We start from the raw sequence: 22,745 nt of genomic DNA, 5'->3' as shown, positions 1-22,745 counted from the left end.
ATCAATAAATATATACAGAGCTGTACTAATTTCAATAGTTTTAGTCCAGTCAATGGAACACAATGCAGTTAATAGGCCATAACTAAATAACTTAAACCAGAATGGTGTATTTGTCTGCATGAGATTAGAGACCCAAATTGATTAACCTTCAAAGAATATCTCAACCCTTAGAAATGCCATCTGGTCTCCATTAGCAACCACACACATGCCTAGGTACACACAGACACACACAGACACACACACACAAACAAAAATTTATCCTTAAAATTTACTACTCGAAAAATAAAAGCTTATTCTGGGTTAGTCCTTCACTTCATTCTAGATGAAATATACATCAAAATTATTTGATATATATTTTGTATAATTGTTCCATGTATCCAGTTCCATACTTTCCAATATAGAAAATGTAATAAAAATGTACTTACTTAATAAGGTACTTTTGTAAAGCAAATGATATACTATGTTCCTTCAAATACTCTTCGTATTTTCAAGAAATTTGATCTCAAAGTATTTTTCCATTAATTTATGTATTTATTCATCTTATATACTGATCAATTTCCTCCTCCTAGTCCCCCTCTCACACAATCTCTCCTGCCGTCCTCCTCACCTTCTTCTCTGAGAGGGTGGGCCAGGGTATCCTCCTACCCTGTCACATCAAGTCTCCACAGTGCTGGGTGCTTCCTCTCCTACCGAAACCAGACCAGGCAGCCCACTTAGGGGGAACAGATTCCAGACAGACAGCAGCTTTAGGGGCAATACCCTCCCCAGTTGTTGAGGGATCCACATGGAGACTGAGCTGTCTATCTCCTGAATATGTGCTGGGAGCCTTATTCTAGCCCCTACATGCTCTTTGGTTGGTGGCTCAATATCTGAGAGGCCCCCAAAGTTGCAGGCTAGTTGACACAGGACTCTCAATATCTGAGAGGCCCCCAAAGGTGCAGGCTAGTTGACATAGGACTCTTGTGGAGTCCCTATCCCTCCAGGTTCCTCAATGCTTCCTGCAACTCTTCCATAAGTCTTCCTAAACTTGGTCTAATGTTGGTCTAATGTTTGATTTGGTTTCTTCTTCTGTTTCAGTCAGCTGTGGGGCAAAGCCTCTTGAAGGACAGTTATGCTAGGCTCCTGTCTGCAAATATAGCGGAGAATCATTAGTAGTATTACAGATTGGTTCTTGCGCATGGATGGATCCCAAGTTGACCCATTTATTGGTTGGCCATTCACCATGTTTCTGCAATATCTTGTCACTGCACTTCTTGTAGGCAGGATAATTTTTTCGATGAAGGTTTTTTAGGTGAGTTATTGATCCGCTGACAGTTGTCCCTGGCTAAACGAGGTGGCCCTTTCAAACTCTGTATCACCCAGTTCTAGGAGCCTAAGGTAGACTATCACAGTAGACTCCCTGGAGCCTCTGCCATCACTGCTCCCCTGTACCGTGTGCACCAACTCCCACACTGATGTCCTTTCACTTTCTTGGCCCTTTCTCCTTAGCTTAAACTACATCTGATCCCCAACCTCCCATTCCCTCCAAAATCCCTTTCTCACTCAGTCTCCCCTTTCCATCCACATCCATTAGCAATTAATATTCACTTTCTGAGTAAGATTCAAGAATCCTCCATTGGTTTTTCTTGTTATTTAGCTTCTTTTGAGTTGTGAATTACAGCATGAATATCCTGTATTTTAGGGCTAATATCCATTTAAAAGTGAATATATACCATGAATGTCCTTTGGAGTCAAGAGGTTTCCTCACTCAGGATGACATTTTCTAGTTCCATTAATTTGCTTACAACTTTCATGAGATTTTTGTTTTTTAATAGCTGAGTAGTATTCCATGTTAAATGTATCATATTTTGTTTGTTTGTTTGTTTGTTTGAGACAGGGTTTCTCTGTATAGTCCTGGCTGTCCTAGAACTCACTCTATAGACCAGGCTGGCCTAGAGCTCAGAAATCTGCCTGCCTCTGCCTCCTAAGTGCTGAGATTAAAGGTATGAGCCACCACTACTCAGCAAGGACCATGTTTTCTTCATCCATTGACAGCTGAGAGGCATCAGGGTTTTTTGCAAAGAAAGATTCTATGAACATAGTTGAACATCTTTTGGGTATATGCCCAAGAGTACTATAACTGAGTCTTGAGGTAGAACTATTAACAATTTTTAGAGAAACCACCAGATTGACTTCTAGAATGAATGTAAAGTTTCTAATCCCACCAAGCAGTAAAGAAGTATTCTTCAGGCTCTACATCCTTGACATCATGTGCTATTGTTTGAATTTTTGGTCTTAGCCATTCTGACAGGTGTAAGATGGAATATTGATGATTTTGATTTCCATTTCACGGATGACTAAGGATGTCGAACATTTCTTTTTTATCTTTTTACTTTTTATTAGATGTTTTCTTTATTTACAATATCTCCTTTTCCAGGGTACTCTAAAAAAAAAAACACAAAAATAAAATAAAATAAAAAACTAAAACAAACCCCTGTTCCCTCCCCCCTCTCCCTGCTCACCACCGAACCCCCTCCTTCTTACTGGCCCTGCCATTCCCCTATGCAGGGGCATAGAACCTTCCCAGTGCCAAGGGCCTCTCCTCCCATTGATGAACAACTTGTCCATATTCTGCTATATATATGCTGCTGGATCCAAAAGTCCTACCATGTGTTCTCTTTTGTTGGAGTTTTAGTCCCTGGGAGCTCTGAGGGTACTAGTTAGTTTCATATTGTTGTTCGTGGTAAGGTCCTGCAAACCCTTCAGCTCCTTGGGTCCTTTCTCTAGCTCCTTCCTTGGGGACCCTGTACTCAGTCCAATGAATGGCTGTGAGCCTCTACTTCTGTATTAGTTGGGTACTTTCTGAGCCTCTCAGGAGACAGCTATATCAGGCTCCTGTTATCCAGCACTTGCTGGCATCCACAATAGTGTCTAGATTTGATGACTGAATATGGGAAGGATTCCCAGGTGAAGCAGTCTCTGAATTGTCCTTCCTTTAGTTTCTGCTCCATAGTTAGTCTCTAACAACTCCTTCCATGGACTCCTCCCCTTTTAGGAAGGAATGAATTATCCACACTTTGGTCTTCCTTCTTCTTGAGTTTCTTGTGGTTTGTACTCTCAGCTTTTAAAAATAATGAATTTAAGCCGAGTGGTGGTGGTGCATGCCTTTAATCCCAGCACTTGGGAAGTAGAGGCAGGCAGATTTCTGAGTTCAAGGCCAGCCTGGTCTACAGAGTAAGTTCCTTCCAGGAGAGTCAGGGCTATACAGAGAAACCCTGTCTCAGAAAACCAAATAAATAAATAAATGAATAAATAAATAAATAAATAATGAAATTCTTGGGGAAATGGATGGATCTGGAGAATATCATCTTGAGGGAATATTGAGTGAGGTAACCTAATCACAAAACATTTCTTTAAGTGCTTTTCTGCCATTAGAAATTTCTCTCTTGAGAATTATCTATATGTGCTATACTCCATTTTTTTCATTTTTTTCTCCTTTTTCAATGGATATTTTCTTTATTTGCATTTCAAATGTTATTTACTTTCCAGGTTTCCCCCTGGAAGCTCCCTATCCCATCTCTCTCTCTCTGCTTTTATGAGGGTGCCCCACCCCCCGGCCTCCTGCTTCCCTGCCCCAGCATTCCCCTACTCTGGGGCATCCACCCTTCACAGGACCAAGGACCTCTCCTCCATGGGAGCTTTGGGAGGTCTGGTTGATGGATATTGTTCTGCCTCTTATGGGGTTGCAAACCCCTTCAGCTCCTTCAATCCTTTCTCCAACTCCTCCATTGGGGACCCAGTGTTCAGTCCAATGCTTGGCTGCGAGCAAGCATCCACCTCTGTACTTGTCAGGCTCTGGCCGAGCCTCTCAGGAGACAGTTATAGCAGGCTCCTGTCAGCAAGAACTTCTTGGCATCCAAAATAGTGTCTGGGTTTTCTGTACCCCGTTTTTAATTGGGTTATTTAGGCTGCTGGTTTCTACCATCTTGAATTCTTGATATATTTTGGATGTTAGCCCTCTATTGGTTGTTGACAAAGATCATTTCCTGTTCTGTAGGCTGCTGTTTTGTGCTACTCAAGTGTCATTTGTCTTCTAGAAGATTTTCAGTTTCATGAGATCTCATTTATTAATTGTTGATATTAGGGACTTAATAAGTTATTTGTTTTCTATTAAGAATATTGTCTCCTGTGCCAATGCTTTCAAGGTTTTCTTAGGTTTTCTTCAATGATATTTAGTGTGTCTGGACTTACATTGAAGTGCTTTATCCTCTTTGACTTGAGTTTTATGCAGAATGAAAATATCGATGTATTTGCTTTCTTTTAAATGCAGAAAGCCAAAAAGACCAGCAGTATTTTTGAAGATATTTTGTTCTTTTCATTGTATAATTTTGGCTTCTTTGTAAAAATCAAGTGTTCATAGGTGTGTGGGTTAATTTCAGGGTCTTCATTTTGAATTCATTGATAAACTGGTCTGTTTTTATATCAATACATGTAAGTTTATTACTATTGCTCTGTAATACCACTTGAGATCTGGGATGGTGATACCTCCAGTAGTTCTTTTATTGTACAGGATTGGGTTTTAGCTATGCTGTTTGTTCCAATATGAAGTTGTGAAATTTTCTCTCAGTTTCCATGGATTTGTAGGCTTTCTGGTGTTTCTGTTGTTTTTGAAATCCAACTTTAATCCACAAGATGAAAGAAGTTATTTCAATCTTGTATGTGTTGAGTCTTGTAGGCAAGATAAATTGTAGATCAAAGGTTTTGTGGCTGAGTTCATGTCCCAGTTCCAGCACTGGGGGCCTTGCCTGCTTACAGAGATGGTTTGCTTATGCAAGATTATTAAGAGGCTTCTCTAGGGTCTCCCTTGTAGATTCTAGTGAGTTTCTTGTGTATTAACTTAGAATTTCCTGAAGGCAGAGTAGATGAGGTTTCAACAACATCAGAGATAGAATGGCAGCTTTTTACCATGCTATCAATGATGTGCTTTTGAGGCAACTATAAGTGATAATTTATAGTAATGAAGTGTAGATGGATTTTTAAAAATAAAATAATGATAGTAATAATAGTATTAAAATACTAATTTATAAGTTGTAATGACTATACAGAGGGAAGATTTCCTATTAATGTACACTATTTATGTATATATAAAATATAGATTCACATAAAAAATTAAAATAAAATATTAATGTTGCAATTTTCTACCTATCAGTATAATTACTAATAGTAATAATAAATTTCCCCTCATCTTTAGTATGTTAATAGTATAATATATGCCTTCAATTTTTTCCAAAATCATACATCAAATGACAAATATACTTTAATCAGCATGAATTCAGTTCAGCCATTATTATTTTTTACTTAGTAAAAAAGTACAAATGGTTACTATAACCATCAAGTATGACTTTATTCATTTGGAGAGGCTGCATGCTCTGTATAGTTTCAGGGATGATGTTTTTATAAGTTTTGCTGTGCTTGTATGGCCATTTAAGTATGTAGCTACTTTTTAGACTCTCTTCCTGTATATAATGCTTCATCCATAGTTCTGTAAACAAATCTAATAAAAACTCTTTGAGTCATCAAGTTGGACTACAGGGCCAACATTACTTTAGTCTATATGGATTCCTTTACAGTAAGAAGACATATTTCTTTCATGTCTACAAATAAGTCTGCCATATAATACTTGATTCATAATGAATGTTGATGTCTTCATTCAGATGTTCATTCATTGAAGTGTACTGTGAGGTTGGTTGATGAATAAAAAGGAATAAGAGAGCTGTGCAACATTTTTGACCATACCCTACTTCCTCTAGTGTGGATGCACCCTACACAGTCACCTCAGGTACCTCCTTTAATGAATTCCTTGTCATCAGGCATTGTACACAGTAACTGGGAAACAAAATAAACCCTAAAATGCCAGACCATGACCCATCCAGGACCTTCTCTCTGTACACTGTGAATATGCTGTCAGCTGCCAGAATACTGTTGCACAGGTGCTATAAAGCAGCTTCTAGAAAAGTCTCAGTGGGTGGAAGCCATCATGGTGTCAATGCAAGCCACAGGTACAGAGAAGTTATAGCAGCAGGAGGTAGAGGAGATAGAGGCAGCAGTTGAAGACACTGAAATGCAACGTTAACAAGCTGGATGCCAGTGAGATCCAGGTAGATGAAACCATCTTCTTACTGGAATAATACAATGAGAGCACCATGAAGAGATAGTGACCCAGAAGAAGCAATGTTGGGATAAAATTCAGGGCCTTTCAGATGCTAGTCAACTGATGCACCACTGAGCACATCCTCAACCAGAAACCAGCATCCTTCTCAAAATATATAGGAGATATAAATGAAGAAGAAGAAGGTGCTTGGATGCATTCTTTGCAGTGATTTTTATTTTAATGGTTTTTCGAGATGGGGTTTCTCTGTGAGTCTTGCCTGTCCTAGAACTCACTTTGTAGACCAGACTGGCCTCAAATAGTCACTTCTAGACTGACATTAAGTCTTATGTAGAGGAGTTTTAATCAAGCAACATAGCTTTTCTGGGATCATATCCAAATACCTTACAGGCCTGTAGGAACCAGCTGTAATAACACATGTTTAATCTCTTTGGCTGAAATACAGATAAGCTTTTAATTCCAAACCATCAATGTAAAGCTAGTTTGTATAAGGAAGTTGACAGATTTGAAAGTGATGTCTAATTGAGTGTCAGACAAAGTGATGAATTAGAGAAAGATTTGCCAGAATGAGTCAGAGATAAGATACACCCCACTTTCCCAAAAAGATTATAGGGAAGAAAGACTGCTTAAAGGCAGTGCAGGAATAAAAGAAGGAAAGAGAGAAAGTGACTTAGTGAGAGAGACAGTGAGAGAGAGAGAGACAGAGAGACAGAGAGAGAGACAGAGAGAGACAGACAGAGAGACAGAGAGAGACAGAGAGAGAGAGAGTTGAGTTCAGTGTAGGGAGGTTGAGTTAGTTCTGTGCAATTCAGAGTGGAGTTCAGTACAGTTCAGTTTAAGGCAGTTGAGTTCACTTCAATTCATGAAGTTCTGCTCAGTTCATACACCAGAGAAGCCAGGAAATAAGAAGGAGCCACGAGATTAGAACAAATAGAAAATTTCCAGAGTTAGTTTGAGGTGAGTCAGAGCAATTCAGTGAATAGCTAAGAGAGAAGCAAGTTTGAATCAGTCAGCTTGGAGAAGAGTTTTGAACAAGAACATCTGAATGAACCAGCCAGCCAGAATTTAAAAAGTACTAGAAAGAGTGACTTTCTTTTAGTACTTGGAGGCAGTAAGCCTCCAAGATGACAATTATGTCTAGTGAATAAACTGAAGTCATTTTGACAGTCCTTGATGCTATAAAATGATTTTAGTGATTCCTTAAAATTTCTTTACAAAGTAACAATCATGAGAATGACAACAGAACTAATGACTTCAGAATTTACCTTGAAACTAAAACATTTAACGTATGTCTGTGTGTGTGTGTGTGTGTGTGTGTGTGTGTGTGTGTGTGTGTATGTGTATGTGTGTGTTCAAATATGCACCAAGACCAGATGCCAGATATTACCTAGGGTACAGTTACTAAGGAACTACTCACCTTATCCTTTTTAGAAACTGATTTTCAGTGGTCTAAAACACATTCATTCCACTACTGGTCTCTATTGGGCAATATCGCATCCATTACTGACTCCTTAGTTGTGAGAATACAAGTGTGTGCCAGGTATTTATATATATTGCATAGATAAACTTAGGTTGTCATATCCCAGTGGTAAGTGCCAGGGGTCTTCCTTAGCAGATTTTGGGTGAGAGGACAGCCAGACTTACATAGTATACAAGGAGCTGTGGCCAGGAGGTTGGAAGAAGGGAGTCCAGCAATTGTCTACTAGAAATCATACTACTGCAACTCTGATTCTAGCAACTAGGTACTATTTAATTTTTAAAGATTTCACATATTAAAAACAAACTAATGATTATGTAAGAAGTGCAGATTATGATTTGGAATTTGATTACATGTCCAGAATTACAAGTTCAGTCAGAAATAGAAACTACAAACAGAACACATTTAGTAAATGGGATAGAAAAAGTCATCATTGACCATAGGGCACAGGCACCATAGTAGCAGAGGAATGGGCATGGGACTGGTGAGGTAAAGCATTCTCAAACCCCCAAAATTTCAGAGTTTGCAATTATAGTAGAGATAACTTTCTCCTTGTTTCTATGCCCACTTTGGCACAAGTAACCACAACCTCAATGATGTTATCTAGAGCAGTAAATCAATTAGCACAGCATATGGAACACCTGTCCATACTCATAAGACATCTCAGTAGCCTTAGCTTTCTACCAGTGCCCTACCCTTCCTGGCTATCCTGATGCCCATGGAAAGATTATATAATCTTTGTTTGTTCCTGAAGAAAGCTTATGCATTCAATCCCACACCAATAAAGAAGTATGAACAAGCTAAGACTGTCTCTGACCTCCTTCATTAGATATCATTTGAAAAGTCCTTAACCTAAAGAAACTGTAACATTAAGATTCTCAAATAACGCCCCAGTCCAAAATGGATTGCCATCCTGTCAATACTGGACTCCACTTTCTACTTCTGGCCTGGTTTGTAGCAGAATCTAACACCCTCAAGGGAAATATAGACTCTGGACCACCATTCCCTGGATCCAGTGTATTGGCAGTGTCCAGACACAGTGAAAAGAGAGACAGAACTCAGAAACACAATTGATTTTTTTGAAGAATGCTAATACCATTGCTTATTAAAATATTATAATTTCCATATAGGTGAAATCTGGGAAGGAAAAGGTTTACTTAGTACAGAAATTTGAAAATACATCTTGAGAATATTAACTGTAGTATTGCATACTATTCTGAATGCAGGAAGAATGCAATAATAAAGGATGGAATTTGAGAATTCTATTTCTCTGAACAGTAGATGAATCAAAGTTATTATAAAAACTACTGCAGTTGTCAAGGATACAAAGATTTGTATAACATCTGTTCCAAATGGAATATAAATGGAGATTGAATATTTAAATATACCTGCTCAAACACAATTATATTTTTTGTTTGTTTCTCTCTGGATTATTAAGTTCAAAAAAGCAAACAAAAAAAACCCAACTTTTAGTTTTGTCTTTGGCTGGTATTAAGCATTATTCTTTATTGAGCTCCAAATTATACCAAGGACAGTAAGAGTTGGTATAGAGAATACATCAATTTCTCAAATAATTTTAATCATTTTTGTCATGTTTAATTTTTCAGAAGTGTAAGAAATTCATTATTTCTCTAAGTTAATTAATTTTAACTTGGTTTTAGACCATAATTATATTTAGCCAAATAATATATAATAATAACCACTGTGTTCATACTCAGGGAAGTGTTGGCTATTGCAAATATAGCTATTGTATTCTTTGTGAAATTGATAGCCACAAATATTTTATCTTATTTCTAGTTAATTTAAATCACTGTGTCTTAACTTAAATATATCTGGGTACATAAAGTTGTGTGTATTATTATTCATGGACATTTTAGATCTTAAACATATTAAAGTAAGTTTATCTAGTCAAGATAATTTCCTATATAATTATTTTTAAATATTTCAGTAGAACTTTATAAAGTATCTGAAGGAAGTGATGTGATCCATCTATTTCCTTAAATATAATTTGACAGTTGACATTTTATGGAAATTGTAATGAAATGCTATAAAAAAAAAACAAAACACTGCAACATGGGCTGGAAAGATTGCTCAGTGGTTAAGAGTACCGATTGCTTTCCCAGAGGTCCTGAGTTCAAATCCCAACAACCTCTTCTGGTGTCTGATTACTTATATATAATAAATAAATAAATCTTAAAAAATCCTGCAACAATATTTAAAGCATAGGTCGATGATGAGGAAACTTACATGCAGTATTAAAATGTTGGCTTCTTAGAAATTCAATTGATGGAACATGTTCATTTTCACTTAAATTCACTCAATAAGCATACACTCTTGCCTGTGAAGAAAAGCACAGTTCCTCACAAAAATAAACTTTTGTTAAAATATAAAAATTGAATGGTTTGTACTTCATGGATATTATTCAAAGACAAAAGAGAAATAAAATAAATAGAATAACATTTACCACTATCCTGACAAGTTACCTCAAATTCTTTGAAAAAATTTCCCATTGTAATATTTTTATTTACATATGATTTTTAGATAACATACCTAATAATACAACACACACACACACACTCACACATACATACACCACCCCAAAAATCACAGTTACTCTTAAAATAGTCAGCCTCAACTCTCATAATCATTTATAGACTGCATGAGGTCAGAATATGACATGCTTAGACTATTGTTTCACAGTGTTTCTTAGCATAGTAAGCCAATGAATGACAGGCAAATATTCAAAGGAGAAAATGTAAGCATATCATGTTTTGTCATGTTTCCTCTACTGATATGTTTGGCTTCACAAGCCACACTGTGGTGTCAGTCATATTCCATATATGTCATCCTTCAATTAACCCTTTGTGAAATCTCTTACACACTATTCTAAGTGATTGTTAATTCAGTAATATGGACAATGAAGGTAAACCATCATAGTTAAGTTGTTGATCTTCATTGTATGGTGTTTTTATTTTTCTTGAAAGGAAGATAAATATTTTAAAAGGTATCCTTAAAGGCACATAAGTGTTTTAGTCAAGTATGACTATTGGATTCATAAGTGAAAATGTCAAGTCTTAGGGGTTGTCCACATGAAAAGAAGCATTCATTCTTTTCCCTCAAGCTAAGACTTGTATCTATGCTACCAAATTGATTTTTCTTGTTGTGGGATTTTACTCATTTTATCAACAGACTTACTTTTTTTCTAAAAGCAATAATTTAGTTTTATAAACTTTTTGTTAAAATTTGAAGTTATGATATTACAACATTTCTCCCTTCACTTACTTCCTCCAAACACTTCTATTACCACCTCCTGGCTCTCTTACAAATTTATCGGTCTTTTTTGCATTTCTATTTCATGGATACATCAATATGAATGTAACTCTGGGGACCTGACCACTTGTTATTGAAGAGCCAATTGGTTTGCTCTTCCCTGAGGGAAATGGCTTTTCCTGTTTTCAACATTCTTTAGTTCTTTATAGTTCTCTCAAAAAATCAAAATCAAAATAAACAAATGATAAATCAATTACACAGAAAAATCAAAACAAAGCACGAAGAAGCCCCCCCCCCCAAACGCACATACACAAACATACGCACAAACAACAACAAAACCCAAGAGACACAAGCATACTGGTTGCGTTACTACTCCTGGCCATAGAGTGTGGTTGATTTACACAGTGAAACTTCATGGAAAAACTTGATCTTCTTTTTCCCACGAGGTATCAACTTTAAACGGCTTCTTGTCTAAGGGTGGGATTTTGTGCTCTATTTCCTCTTTTGTTTTTTCCTGAACCTGTAAAGATATTGTGCCTGCTGACAACTGTCTGTGAAGTGAAATCTGTCAGTCCTTTCGTGTTTGGAAGATGCTGTTTCGTTGACATCATCCACTACTTCAGGCATGTGTTGTAAGCATTCATTTCCTACGGCTGTAGAAAAAGGTAACACATTTTAATCTCCTGTCAGTTTTTACTTGGATCAATCACAGATATAGATATCTGTGGTCTATTACATAGAAACATAAATAAATACATGTTTAGTATGTTTAATCAATAAGTTGGAATGCCTACTTATTAGGTCACAATTGCCTCCCACCCACCCTCATTAGCTTTAGTAGAGTTTGGCTACTTTATTTACTGCAAACAGGGCATTTTCTGTCTTTTTAACTTAGAAATTGGATTTGAAGATATAGGTGAAAGAATAAAAAGTTTCCATCACAAATAAAAGGAACTGAGTTCCATCCTCAGAAACCACGGAGAAAAACCAGCATCAGTGAACTAGTCAAGCCAGCATCAGTGAACTAGTCATCCCAGTATTGGGGATGCAGCTACAAGAAGCCACCTGGGAATTAATGGTGATGTAGCTTAGCCTGATTGCATGTTCCAGGAAAGTGACTGTGTAAAAAGAAAACATAAAAAGGAAAAGATCATGCATGGGGAATGACAACCTAGGTTGATCTATACCCTACACATGTACACGTACACACTTGTAATGGGTATAGGCCTATATAGGAACATGCACGCACATACATGTCCACTTAAAGTCTTACAATTAGATAATATACTCTTACTACTCTGTAGAAAAACTTTTCAGAACTATTGTTCAAAGCTCTATATACTATTTTGTTAACTGTGAATGTTTAATATGCAAATTTACTAGTCATAAAATAACTACTTTTAGAAATTTCTTGAGATTCATAATATCCTTGATAAAACAACACAAATTCGCTCCTGAGTTGTCGTTCAATATGATGTCAAATATTTATAATTGTATATAATTTTTGTCCTTTAAAAATTGTTTTAGCCAAATGAGGTGATGCTGGCCTATAATTTTATATAACTTGATAGGTGAAGGTAGGAAAGGCAGACTTTCATTGGACTTTGTCTAAAAAACAAATAACTGTTCCAAGAATGGACTGGATAAAATCTTCTGACCTTTCATGAATGTTAGACAAAAACTAATTATTTTTCTGATGAACCTAAGAAAAAGGTGATCAATATCATCATTTCTCTGCTTTCTTGATAAAAATTGTAGTAAATTCATTAAAGGATGGCTTGTAGTTTTGATATTAGTGTTGAAAATACAATTATGAATAATATATGTGAATATACTCATATATCAGTTAGATATGTTTCATTTTCCATATAACAATTTCAACTTTGAATATAGATTATGACATTAATATCCACAATACAACATTTCAAAATGTATTTCCTCTTTTCATTTTATGTCCCAAGCAAAATTAGGCAAGCAGGCAGCTTTCAAATTAGATAATAAAGATATAAGAACAAGTTCTTGCAGTAAAAATATGACCTGATAGCCATATTTTCTCCTTAGTGGTTAATTTATTAGAATGTCCTTGCCTCTCTTTTAGTAGCTTGAAGTATGGTTCATTGTTCAATGTTTGGTGTCAGAGTGAGAGATTTCCCTGCTACCAGGTTCCCTCCACAGACTAAGCTAATTAAATACAAAGCAAGAGAGATTTCCACCTTAATAAATCTGCCTGTGGGTTAAGACACTATGTCACTTTGGTAGTTCTTTCAATAAAGCCAGAAGGTATTAAAACTAGAGCTTTTTTAATCATTGCCCATGACATTACTAATAGTCTTCCAATCCTACCATACCACTGTGAATGCTTTGACAGGAAATTTCCCCACACTGCACTCAGCAATCTAAGTGAGATGGCCCCCACTTAGGACGAGTGACAGATTCTATTATAAAACTTCATACACATTTTTCCTAGTAGCAGAAATAAAAGAAACTGATTTCCATCTCTATAAATCCTAATTGATCAAGCATAGAAGGTCTCGGCTATAAAACAGCTTCAAGCCTTGCATTTTCTAATTCTGACAAAATGATCAAAATGGATGATTGTGGAAACAGATGTCTTTTGAAATGTCCCATTTGCTTTCATCATGCCCATCTGTAAATAAACCGAGTGAAAATCAATAGTGTTTTAGATAATGTCTCAAAAAGAATGGGAAACTTAAGATTGACTTGTATTTGAATGCACTTGTATTTGGGTGTTAAATTTCATTCTTTGCATATTTGCCAGGCACCTACTACCTCCTCCTGTTCTTCAGCTTCACAGCTTCAGGAAAGACAAGGTTCTTCTAAATCTGGAAGTTTTAACATTATGTTTTATAAGCTAAGTCAGAATAAATAACTGCAGCATGTTGTCAATGGGCTGAAGACTTCAGCTTGAAAAACCCAACACTGCATCTTTTTAATGAGCTAATTCCCAACGTTCGTATTTTATATTCTCTCTTCTGCTTATGGAGATATTTCTGCAGAGCTGACAAGAATGTCTTTATTTTTTCTGAGGATCCCTCTGCTTTCTAATATAGTCATGATCACATAAAACAAAATAGCTATTTAGCATCCCTTACTCTTGTGTCATCTCAGGATTATTGCATTCATTCTCTCTGCCCAAAATATAAGCCTTGGTCAACACTGAAACATGAGTTAATAATAATAATAGGCCACTATTTTGCAACTCAAGAAATTTCCCATTCACTGCCTTAGTAAAATATAAATTGCTTTGTAAGGAATTGTTTTCAGTTGTCCTAGTAATTGCTGATGAATTATTTAAGATACTTAAATTTGTTGACACTATTTACCCAATGAATCTGTATATGTAGACCTAGAAAATACGAATACATCGATGATGAAAACAAGATTCACCTTCATAGTGCTCTTTGTCTACTTTGCGCCTCCAAAGGAGATATATCTCAGCCCTCTCCAAATCTTTCTTTAGCTGTTTTCAACATTTCTACTGCATAAATGTAAAGTTTTATTAATATCATTCTGTTTCATATAGAATAAAAACATGACACTTGCTATCACACTAATACTACCAAATTATTAACAATGTTTAAAATGGTTGCTTCATAAAACAGAGGACACTATATTTATTGACATGATGTGTACTGTGGACTAAAAATCTTTTTGGAAGGTTGCTGACATTGAAGAATAAAATGCAAAATTTTACAAATACTGATGATTAAAAAGCCATAAACAGAATTAGATAGCTTTATTAAGGTATTTGTATACTTCATGTTCTCATGATCTTAGCAAATGTATAAATAACATAATTTATTTCACTAAAAAGCTGCAAATGTTCAAAAGAAATCTTCAATCATTAAATCTATATTTTTAGAATGTCATTTTCATCTAAAAATCTCATTAATTTCAAAGAGATCATGAAGATCAGAAGTCAGAGAGTTGCTAAAACATAGACAAATCATTTTGCCAAGCATGGCTAAACATAAATAACATTTAGAGTGGTTTACATAAGCACATACTAAGGGGATGTGCATTCAGAGCTATTCAAGACTGTCTCTAGGAGCAATCAATAAATCTACTGGGAAATTAAACAGAGCCCAAATCCTTATTATCATTATAATAATTCCCAGTAGCAAGGTCTTCAGATGGTGCTAAAGTCTTCCAGGATTTTTACTTTTGTAATACTAGATTAGACAAAGCACCAGGGAATTTACTCAGAAGTCAAAACCTGTCCTGACAGAAAGCTGTGGAAAAGAACAAACAAGTCTTTCTGCTGCTTTGTTCTTCTGTACTTGAGGAGGCCAGTAGGGGTTCAAATACACCATAGTAATGGACTTATGATTATCCACATGAACAGTTTGCTGTCCATCTCCATAAATAGGAAATTCATGAAAGGAAACATACTTATGTTTGATAATTATGAATAGACCTTTCAATTGGTCTGCTTATTAATAGCTAAAAGGAAATTCATCCTAGGGCTTTGGTGTAAAGCAATTATGTACTATTTGGGTAAACATAAAGAAATTGATCATTAAATGTAGTGACCATCACACTAGTATAACACAATGTTATTTGTGTATTTATCTATCTTCTATGAAAAAAAAGATTATGAATAATGATGACAGAGAGAAAGAGAGAGAGATAGCTGTTATCCTTATAAAATATAAAATATTTTCTCCAAGTATTCATCAGAGGTTTATGGAGAGTGAAATCAAATTTATTATTACTAAGCTAGGGTAAGTATTCAGTACTTTTGGATGAATAAGGTCAGCAGAAAAAGCAATATAAGAAATAGCCTTAGGTATCAAGGCCTATAATTGCAATAACTTCTATACCAGAGAATCCACAATGAGATTCCATTAAACCCGTATGCATTTTTAGACTCTAACTCTGTCTCTTCCTCCAAATTATCTTAAGTCTATAATATCAAGATATTCTGAGTGTGAGCAGGAAGAGTCTATCCGGGAAGACTTCGTGGTGAATATAAGTATAACGATCTGAAGAGGAGGAGATGGGATATTTCAATTTTAATAACATTGATGTGAGTTTACCAGTAAGAAACTATATTCTTCTCTTTAGACTTAAGAAGGTAAAAAAATAAAAAGGGGGCATTTATAGCCCAATTCAATTTGAAGTAAGTTTACATAAAAATGCAGAAAACAACAAAGACTTTTCCAGTTCTCTTTCTTGGTTTATGTATCAGATAAAACTAAATTGTAAAAAAGTTGTTGATTCCTCTCCTTTCCCGGTGTTCAGTGCTTAATTGTTTTCTCTTAATACCACCATATGTAAATGGAAATTATCCGAGTCTCTCTAGCTTCTAATTTTTATTAGTTCCAAAGACTGCATTTAACATATTATCATCATATTCACCACTAAATCTACCCAGATGCAGCTGCTCCTTATTATATTTAGTTTTTGTTTGTTTAGAAGTGTTTATTTCAACCACTTAGCCCTGCCTCCAGAGCTTGCAGGGACTAAACCACCAAACAAAGAATGTACATGGGAGGATCCATGGCTCCAGATGCATATGTAACAAAAGGATTGCCTTATCTGGCATAAATGGAAGGGGAGACCTTTGGTCCTGTGGCGGCTCAATGCCCCAGTATAGGGGAATGCTAGGGTGGTGAGACTGGGTTGGGTAAGTCTGTGGAAGAGCAGCATCATAGAAGCAGGAGTTAAGGAGGATGGGACAGCAGGTTTGTAGAAGGGAAACCTGGAAGGAAGATAACATTGTAAATGTAAATAAACAAAATGAGTAATAAAAAAGAAGTAGCAACTATTTCTGAATAGCTATCTTGATCCTCTGATCCCTCATTCAGAGATGTTCCCTGGTATTAACATAAGATTTTAGGTATAAGTATAATTGCTGAGGTGAGCCACACATGGTCTTTCTTTTCTTTGTTTTAACCAATTGTAGCTTTCTTTTGATCTCCATATCATTAAAAAAATGCTTCTTTAAAGGTACATGAGAGTTATGCTTATTGTACATGTAAGGATACATATCTAGAATCCGTCTGCACTTTAGAAAAAATACAGTAGTAGACCTTCTTCTAGGTCTCATGGCCTCACCAGCTAAAGGTAGTTAGCTAAATTTAATTCCAGGCATGAATTTCTTTCTGATAGGTAAGCCATAAGTCAAATGATTTGACCTTTTGTTACCTGAGGATATAAGTAACAGTTAGTAAGCTTGTATGAACATTTTAGACATTTGAATCATTAAGATGAATAAGTACACCATGTAGTTGTTTACTCTATGAAGAAGTTTTATTTCTTTGTACACAATATGCATTTCTTTATTGCAAGCTCTTACTAAATGCACTGAGGATTTGTGAGAATTACTAATCAATAATATACTTAGTCGCTATACTTTATAATAAAATTTTTACTTTCATATAAGACATGATCCTGCAACTCATGCTATTCTGTAAAGAACGGGCATGTAGTTAAAAATAGTGATATATATTATTTTGGTTTTATTTCTCTGATCTCTTTTATGTATCTGATGGGTGTTTTAAAACTAGTCATTTCCATCAAAACCTTCTTCTTATGTAGTGGTTTATTTCAGATTTTCTTAAAATAAACCATAAAGCAGCAAAATACTTTTATGTCAGTTGTTAAGAGGCCATTTATATAAAATGCTAAACATTTCAAAGTTATAAATTGATAACAGATAAATGTATTTCAACTATCAGAATACATCAATTTAATTTAAATAAAAAAACAAAAATATACACTCTTCTATTCATCAGCAGATAGCTACCTGTACTTAATTGTAATAGTCACAGATAACTTTATAGTTACGGCTAATAGATATCTGATGCTTGAGTAGTTAGAAAACAATTCAGATTTTGAGTTTTCAGACATTATTTATGTGCAAAATTCAGAGAATTATAGGAAAGTGAATAGGAATTGGTTCTCTTCTTATACGATGTGGGTGTAGAATAAACCCAGTCTTTCACCCTTGACTACAAGTTTATCTACTGACTAAGAAATACATTTCATAGAGCAAAGATACCAGAATCATATACCCATTAATAAAGTCACTAATGAACAAAATACATATTCGAATTGAAGAGTAAAATACATAATGTGAAATAATTGATTAAGATAAAGAAAGTGATCAATTATATCTACCCAACATTGCTTTACTTAAAAATGTATCTGTGAAACCTTGGACTTCTCACCACCTTACAGAGACCCAGGCAATGTATGTATGTGCCAAACATTGTGTGGTGCTAGGGCAATTTAAAAACTTTTATAGGCACTTTTTCATTAAACAAAATTGAGACTTTAATTTTATTGGAATAGAATGCATGTAAAATTGAATGAATTGGATTAACCTGCTAGAATCTGTTTATTTAACTTATTTATAAACCTATGTATGTACGTATGTATGTATGTATGTATGTATGTATCTATCTATCTATCTATCTATCTATCTATCTATCTATCTATTTATTTTGTGGTAAACTTGGCTCAGTCAATGTATTGAGGAAAAAGAAAACAAAATGAATTAAAGTAAAAAAAAGACAACAACAACCAAAAATTATTCCAATGTTTTTTACATTAGTCTTTGCATTTTATCTTAGCTGTTTAGAGAAGCTCATCTCCAAGGCCTATTATGATTTATATCTGTGACCTAAATTTCTTTTCCCCACTCTTTATTAACACTGGTTCTTTTTAATTTTCTGCTCTCAAAAAACTAGTCTATGTTCATTGTTAGAAAAGAAAACCTGGGTTTTAATATGAATACAAAGAATCAGTTCAGAAATTTAAGATTAGATAGTGTTTAATTCTTAGAAATAAATGTGTGTAACAGATGTACCAAAAGAAGAGATTTTAAAGAAGTTTTAAAATCTGTAGAGAATTCATCAGTGTCTTTCAAATTTTAACAAGGCTCATTGGTACATTTAGTTTTCTATGTAATTTTGAACAATTTCTATAAGTTAAAATGTGTCCTTACCTAAAAGAACTCTTGAAATCCTCCAGCATAACAGAAACTGACTTTTAATAGCTTCCCAGAGTTTGTAAAAAGATAAATGAATGTAAAAACATGAATTATAAGATAAAGACAAAGTATGGTTGCATGGATTGGTTCACATTGTACCTGATGTTCTAATAAAGTGTAGACCCCTAAAATGAAAGAAGTGTTTATAAAAAGGCTCCCACGTGATGACATGTATAGGAAGAGGGTTACATGGAATAAAAAGTTCATGGAATAAAAAGCCACCCATAAAACATACAAGAAATACCAGAAAATAAATATGTAAGAAAAAGTGCTCTTATACTATTATTGTCGAGAAAAGTCTCCTGCAGAGGCTTTGATTTCAGACTCCAGACACTAGAATTAGGAAATGATAAGTTTATATGGTTTTTAGAGACTTCGATGTTGGCACTTCATCATGGTGCTCCTGGGAAACTGGAAGTCATTAATAGACTTCTTATTAATCTTTTCTAATTAGAATGTGGATTATCGTTCTGTAAAATAACTGCAAGCAATTAGATCATCTGAAAAATTATAATGCTGAACACTGAGGTGCTTCATCATATGATAACCTTTAGAATGCTAGAAATTAATTATAGCTCATATTTACTAAGATAGCGTGTACTGATTTTGAATTGATATTCACAATAAGTAAATCAGAAGTGAAAGAAATCATATTTTCAAAATAAATATGTAACTGGATACCAGACAGAATACTGAAGATTCAGTCCACAGAGCTCAAAAAAAAGGTCAATAAGCTGAAGGGCCCAAGTGAGGATACTTCAGTTCCCCTTGGGAGGGAGAAGAAAGCAACCACAAGTGGGGGAGGGAGGGACCTGGGTGGGAATGGGAATGGAGTGGGGAAGGAGAACATGATCTGGTATTGGGTGAAGGAAAAGGACCGACCCTGAAGGCCAGCAGAAAGAATGGAAACAGCCAACCTCCTTGAGAGGTGGGAGGTTGGGGGCACTCTCCAAAATATACCAGAGACCTGGGAGGTGAGATGCTCTCAGAATTCAAAGGGAGGGACCTTAGATGAAATGCCCTACATTGGGGAGAAGGAACTTGTAGAGCCCACCTCCAACAGAAAGACCGGGCATCAAGTGAGGGATAGGGTTGCTATCCCCACTCAAAACTCTGACTCATAATTGTCCCTCTCTGAAAGAATTGCAGGAATGGAAATGGAGGGGAGCCTGAGGAAAAGAAGGTCCAGTGACAGGCCCAAAGTGAGATCCAGCTCAAGGAGAGGCTCCAAGGCCCGACCCTATTACCGAGGCTATGGAGTGCTCACAAAATGGGACCTATCATGACTGCCCTCTGAAAGACCCAACAAGCAGCTGAAAGGGTCAGATGCAAATATTTGCACCTAACCAATGTATAGAAGCTGTGGTTGAATTAGGAGAAAGCTGGAAGAAGCTGAGGAGGAGGGTGACTCTAGGATGTCCAGCAGCCTCAATTAACCCGGACTCCTAAGATCTCTCAGACACTTGACCACCAACCAGGCAGCATACATCAGCTGACATGAGGCACTCAACACTTATACAGTATAAGAATGCATATCTACATAATACAATAATAAATACATTAAAATAAAAGAAAATGGTCGTGAATTATCTATGGCATTATTCAAATCTACTTAGCAATTGTTTTAGTTATATCCCATTTAAATAAGTACTTAATATTGAACCATTCATGTAGTAGATACTATATAATAAATTATATAACCAGTATACCTGAAAGAAAATTTTACAAAAGAAAATGTTTAATATGACTCAATTAAATGTTCATAATCTCTGTTAAAATGACACTGTAAATTCTACATATATATATTCACTGTTGATATAATTAATAACCATGTTTTATTAACCACATAATCATCAAGGATGAAAACATTGCAGTATGTGCATCTAAATTCAGTCTATGCATAGGGAGTCAACAAAATATTTCAGAAAGGGAATCATGCAATGTTCCTTCTAAGCATCTTGGTTATTATATCACAAATTGTTGACTAAAAAAAATCATGACTATATATTCTCTCAAGACTAACATGTCATTTAATGGATTATAAATACTGTGAGTCACGTAAAAGCATGAATTTTTGCTCTCTGGTAAATGTATTGTAAGAATTGTGATTGAAATTCCAATTTTATTTCTGAATTCTTTTCTCTACACATTCTTTTCAAAAGGATTCTATGTCAAAATGTCAATTGAAATGTTATAAAGTCACTAGGGCTAATCAAAAGGATATTACACAAGCTGTATATGATACATAATTAATTTAGTACAACAGCATACTACACTACACTAAGACAAGCTAAGTATAACAACTAACATGAGTCAAATAAACAACTAAGACACATCAAAGTCAGTGAGAGTAATTTTTATAACAATTCTCACTGCAATAACATATTCATTGAAAATTCATGAAGAATTAACCATATTTTATCCAAAATTATTATTAATAAGACCTATGGTCCATAATTAATGTACAAAAGAACTTTGTACTTTTATAGGTAAGTATTTCATTAAAACACCCTCCCCAAATACACTGAGTATTTTAGTTATTTTTAGTAATAAATTTCCCAAATATTCTAAACAATAAAACAGAATATTTGCATCTCAGCAAACTCTTGACATTTTATAAATGACAGACCATGGAAACCTTTACAACCTTGTTGAAATGTGAATCATCAATTTTTTTCTTATCTCTCTGGTAAATGATTTATCAGATTTAAAATTGATTCAAACATATTCATAGAAGAATCAAACGACCTAACTAAAAATATGGAAACATACAATGAGTAAAATTCATCAGTTTTATGCCGGTTTAAAAAAGGCGAGCACAGTATTCATGGCAAATATATCACAAAACATGTAAAGCAGTATAAGCAATGCATTCAAGATTAAAAAGCGCAACATTTTCTAGCCAGTAATAGAATAAGTTAGAAGGTAGGAGGTGTAACTGCCTTGGCAGAATAATCTATCCTATATTTTTCTTGGAAAAATCCAGTCTGTGCAAATGAGAACTCGAGGTACTTATTAGCACTCCAAGTACAGTGCCTCAGCACAGCTCTGCATTTTGTATGTGATTGATTAAACCTCTATTGCATGCTTTCCCCTAAGATTCCAAGACTCTTTACGGAGAATGTTAAACATTGACAAGCTAATGCTGTAAATCGAAAGTAGGAATTCATTTGAAAAGTACAAAGAAACAAATGGTAGAGTAGAAACAGCAGGTAATAGAAAATACAAGCTAGCAAGTAAGGATAAGAAAATCTAATCCTTCCATAAAGTCAATTAAGGTTTGAGCAAAACAATTATTTTGTCTAATAATTACATAGCCAGAACTCTGGCAATCATACCTACCTTCACAGGCATACACATCTCTTTTACACAGAGGGAAATGGATCGTTTGATTGCCATAAGCCTACCCAGACTTGAGTATGCCAAAAGTCTGTTTTACCTACTAACAGAAATGCTCCTCATTATTTTTTATCAAGATTTATTAAATAATTAACCACCAGTTTTTAGCAGTAGCTGGGTAACCGATTTGGCTCCCTGTGTTGTACATGTCTACTCACCCAGGAGCTCTTTGGATTCGCGAGTAAAAGACACAGAAACACGTCAGTTAATTTTGGCATACTAAGAGTAGCTCAAAGGCTGGGCACTTATAAACTTTCCCCGGATATCAAGCACTCCTCTCCAGTACTCCTGAGACTCCTAAGCCTTCCCCTGTTGTGGTCTCCTACCCCCCTTTGCTTGGGAGCGACTTGGTTTCTGTATGCAGCCCCTACAGGCTGGAAGCTGGGGCTGGACACCCGCTGTGTGGAACACTGACTGCTGCTCCTTAGATC

Source organism: Mastomys coucha, unplaced genomic scaffold (genome assembly GCF_008632895.1).
Source record: "Mastomys coucha isolate ucsf_1 unplaced genomic scaffold, UCSF_Mcou_1 pScaffold9, whole genome shotgun sequence".
Taxonomy (NCBI): domain Eukaryota; kingdom Metazoa; phylum Chordata; class Mammalia; order Rodentia; family Muridae; genus Mastomys; species Mastomys coucha.
Note: the sequence above shows the minus strand (reverse complement) of the source record.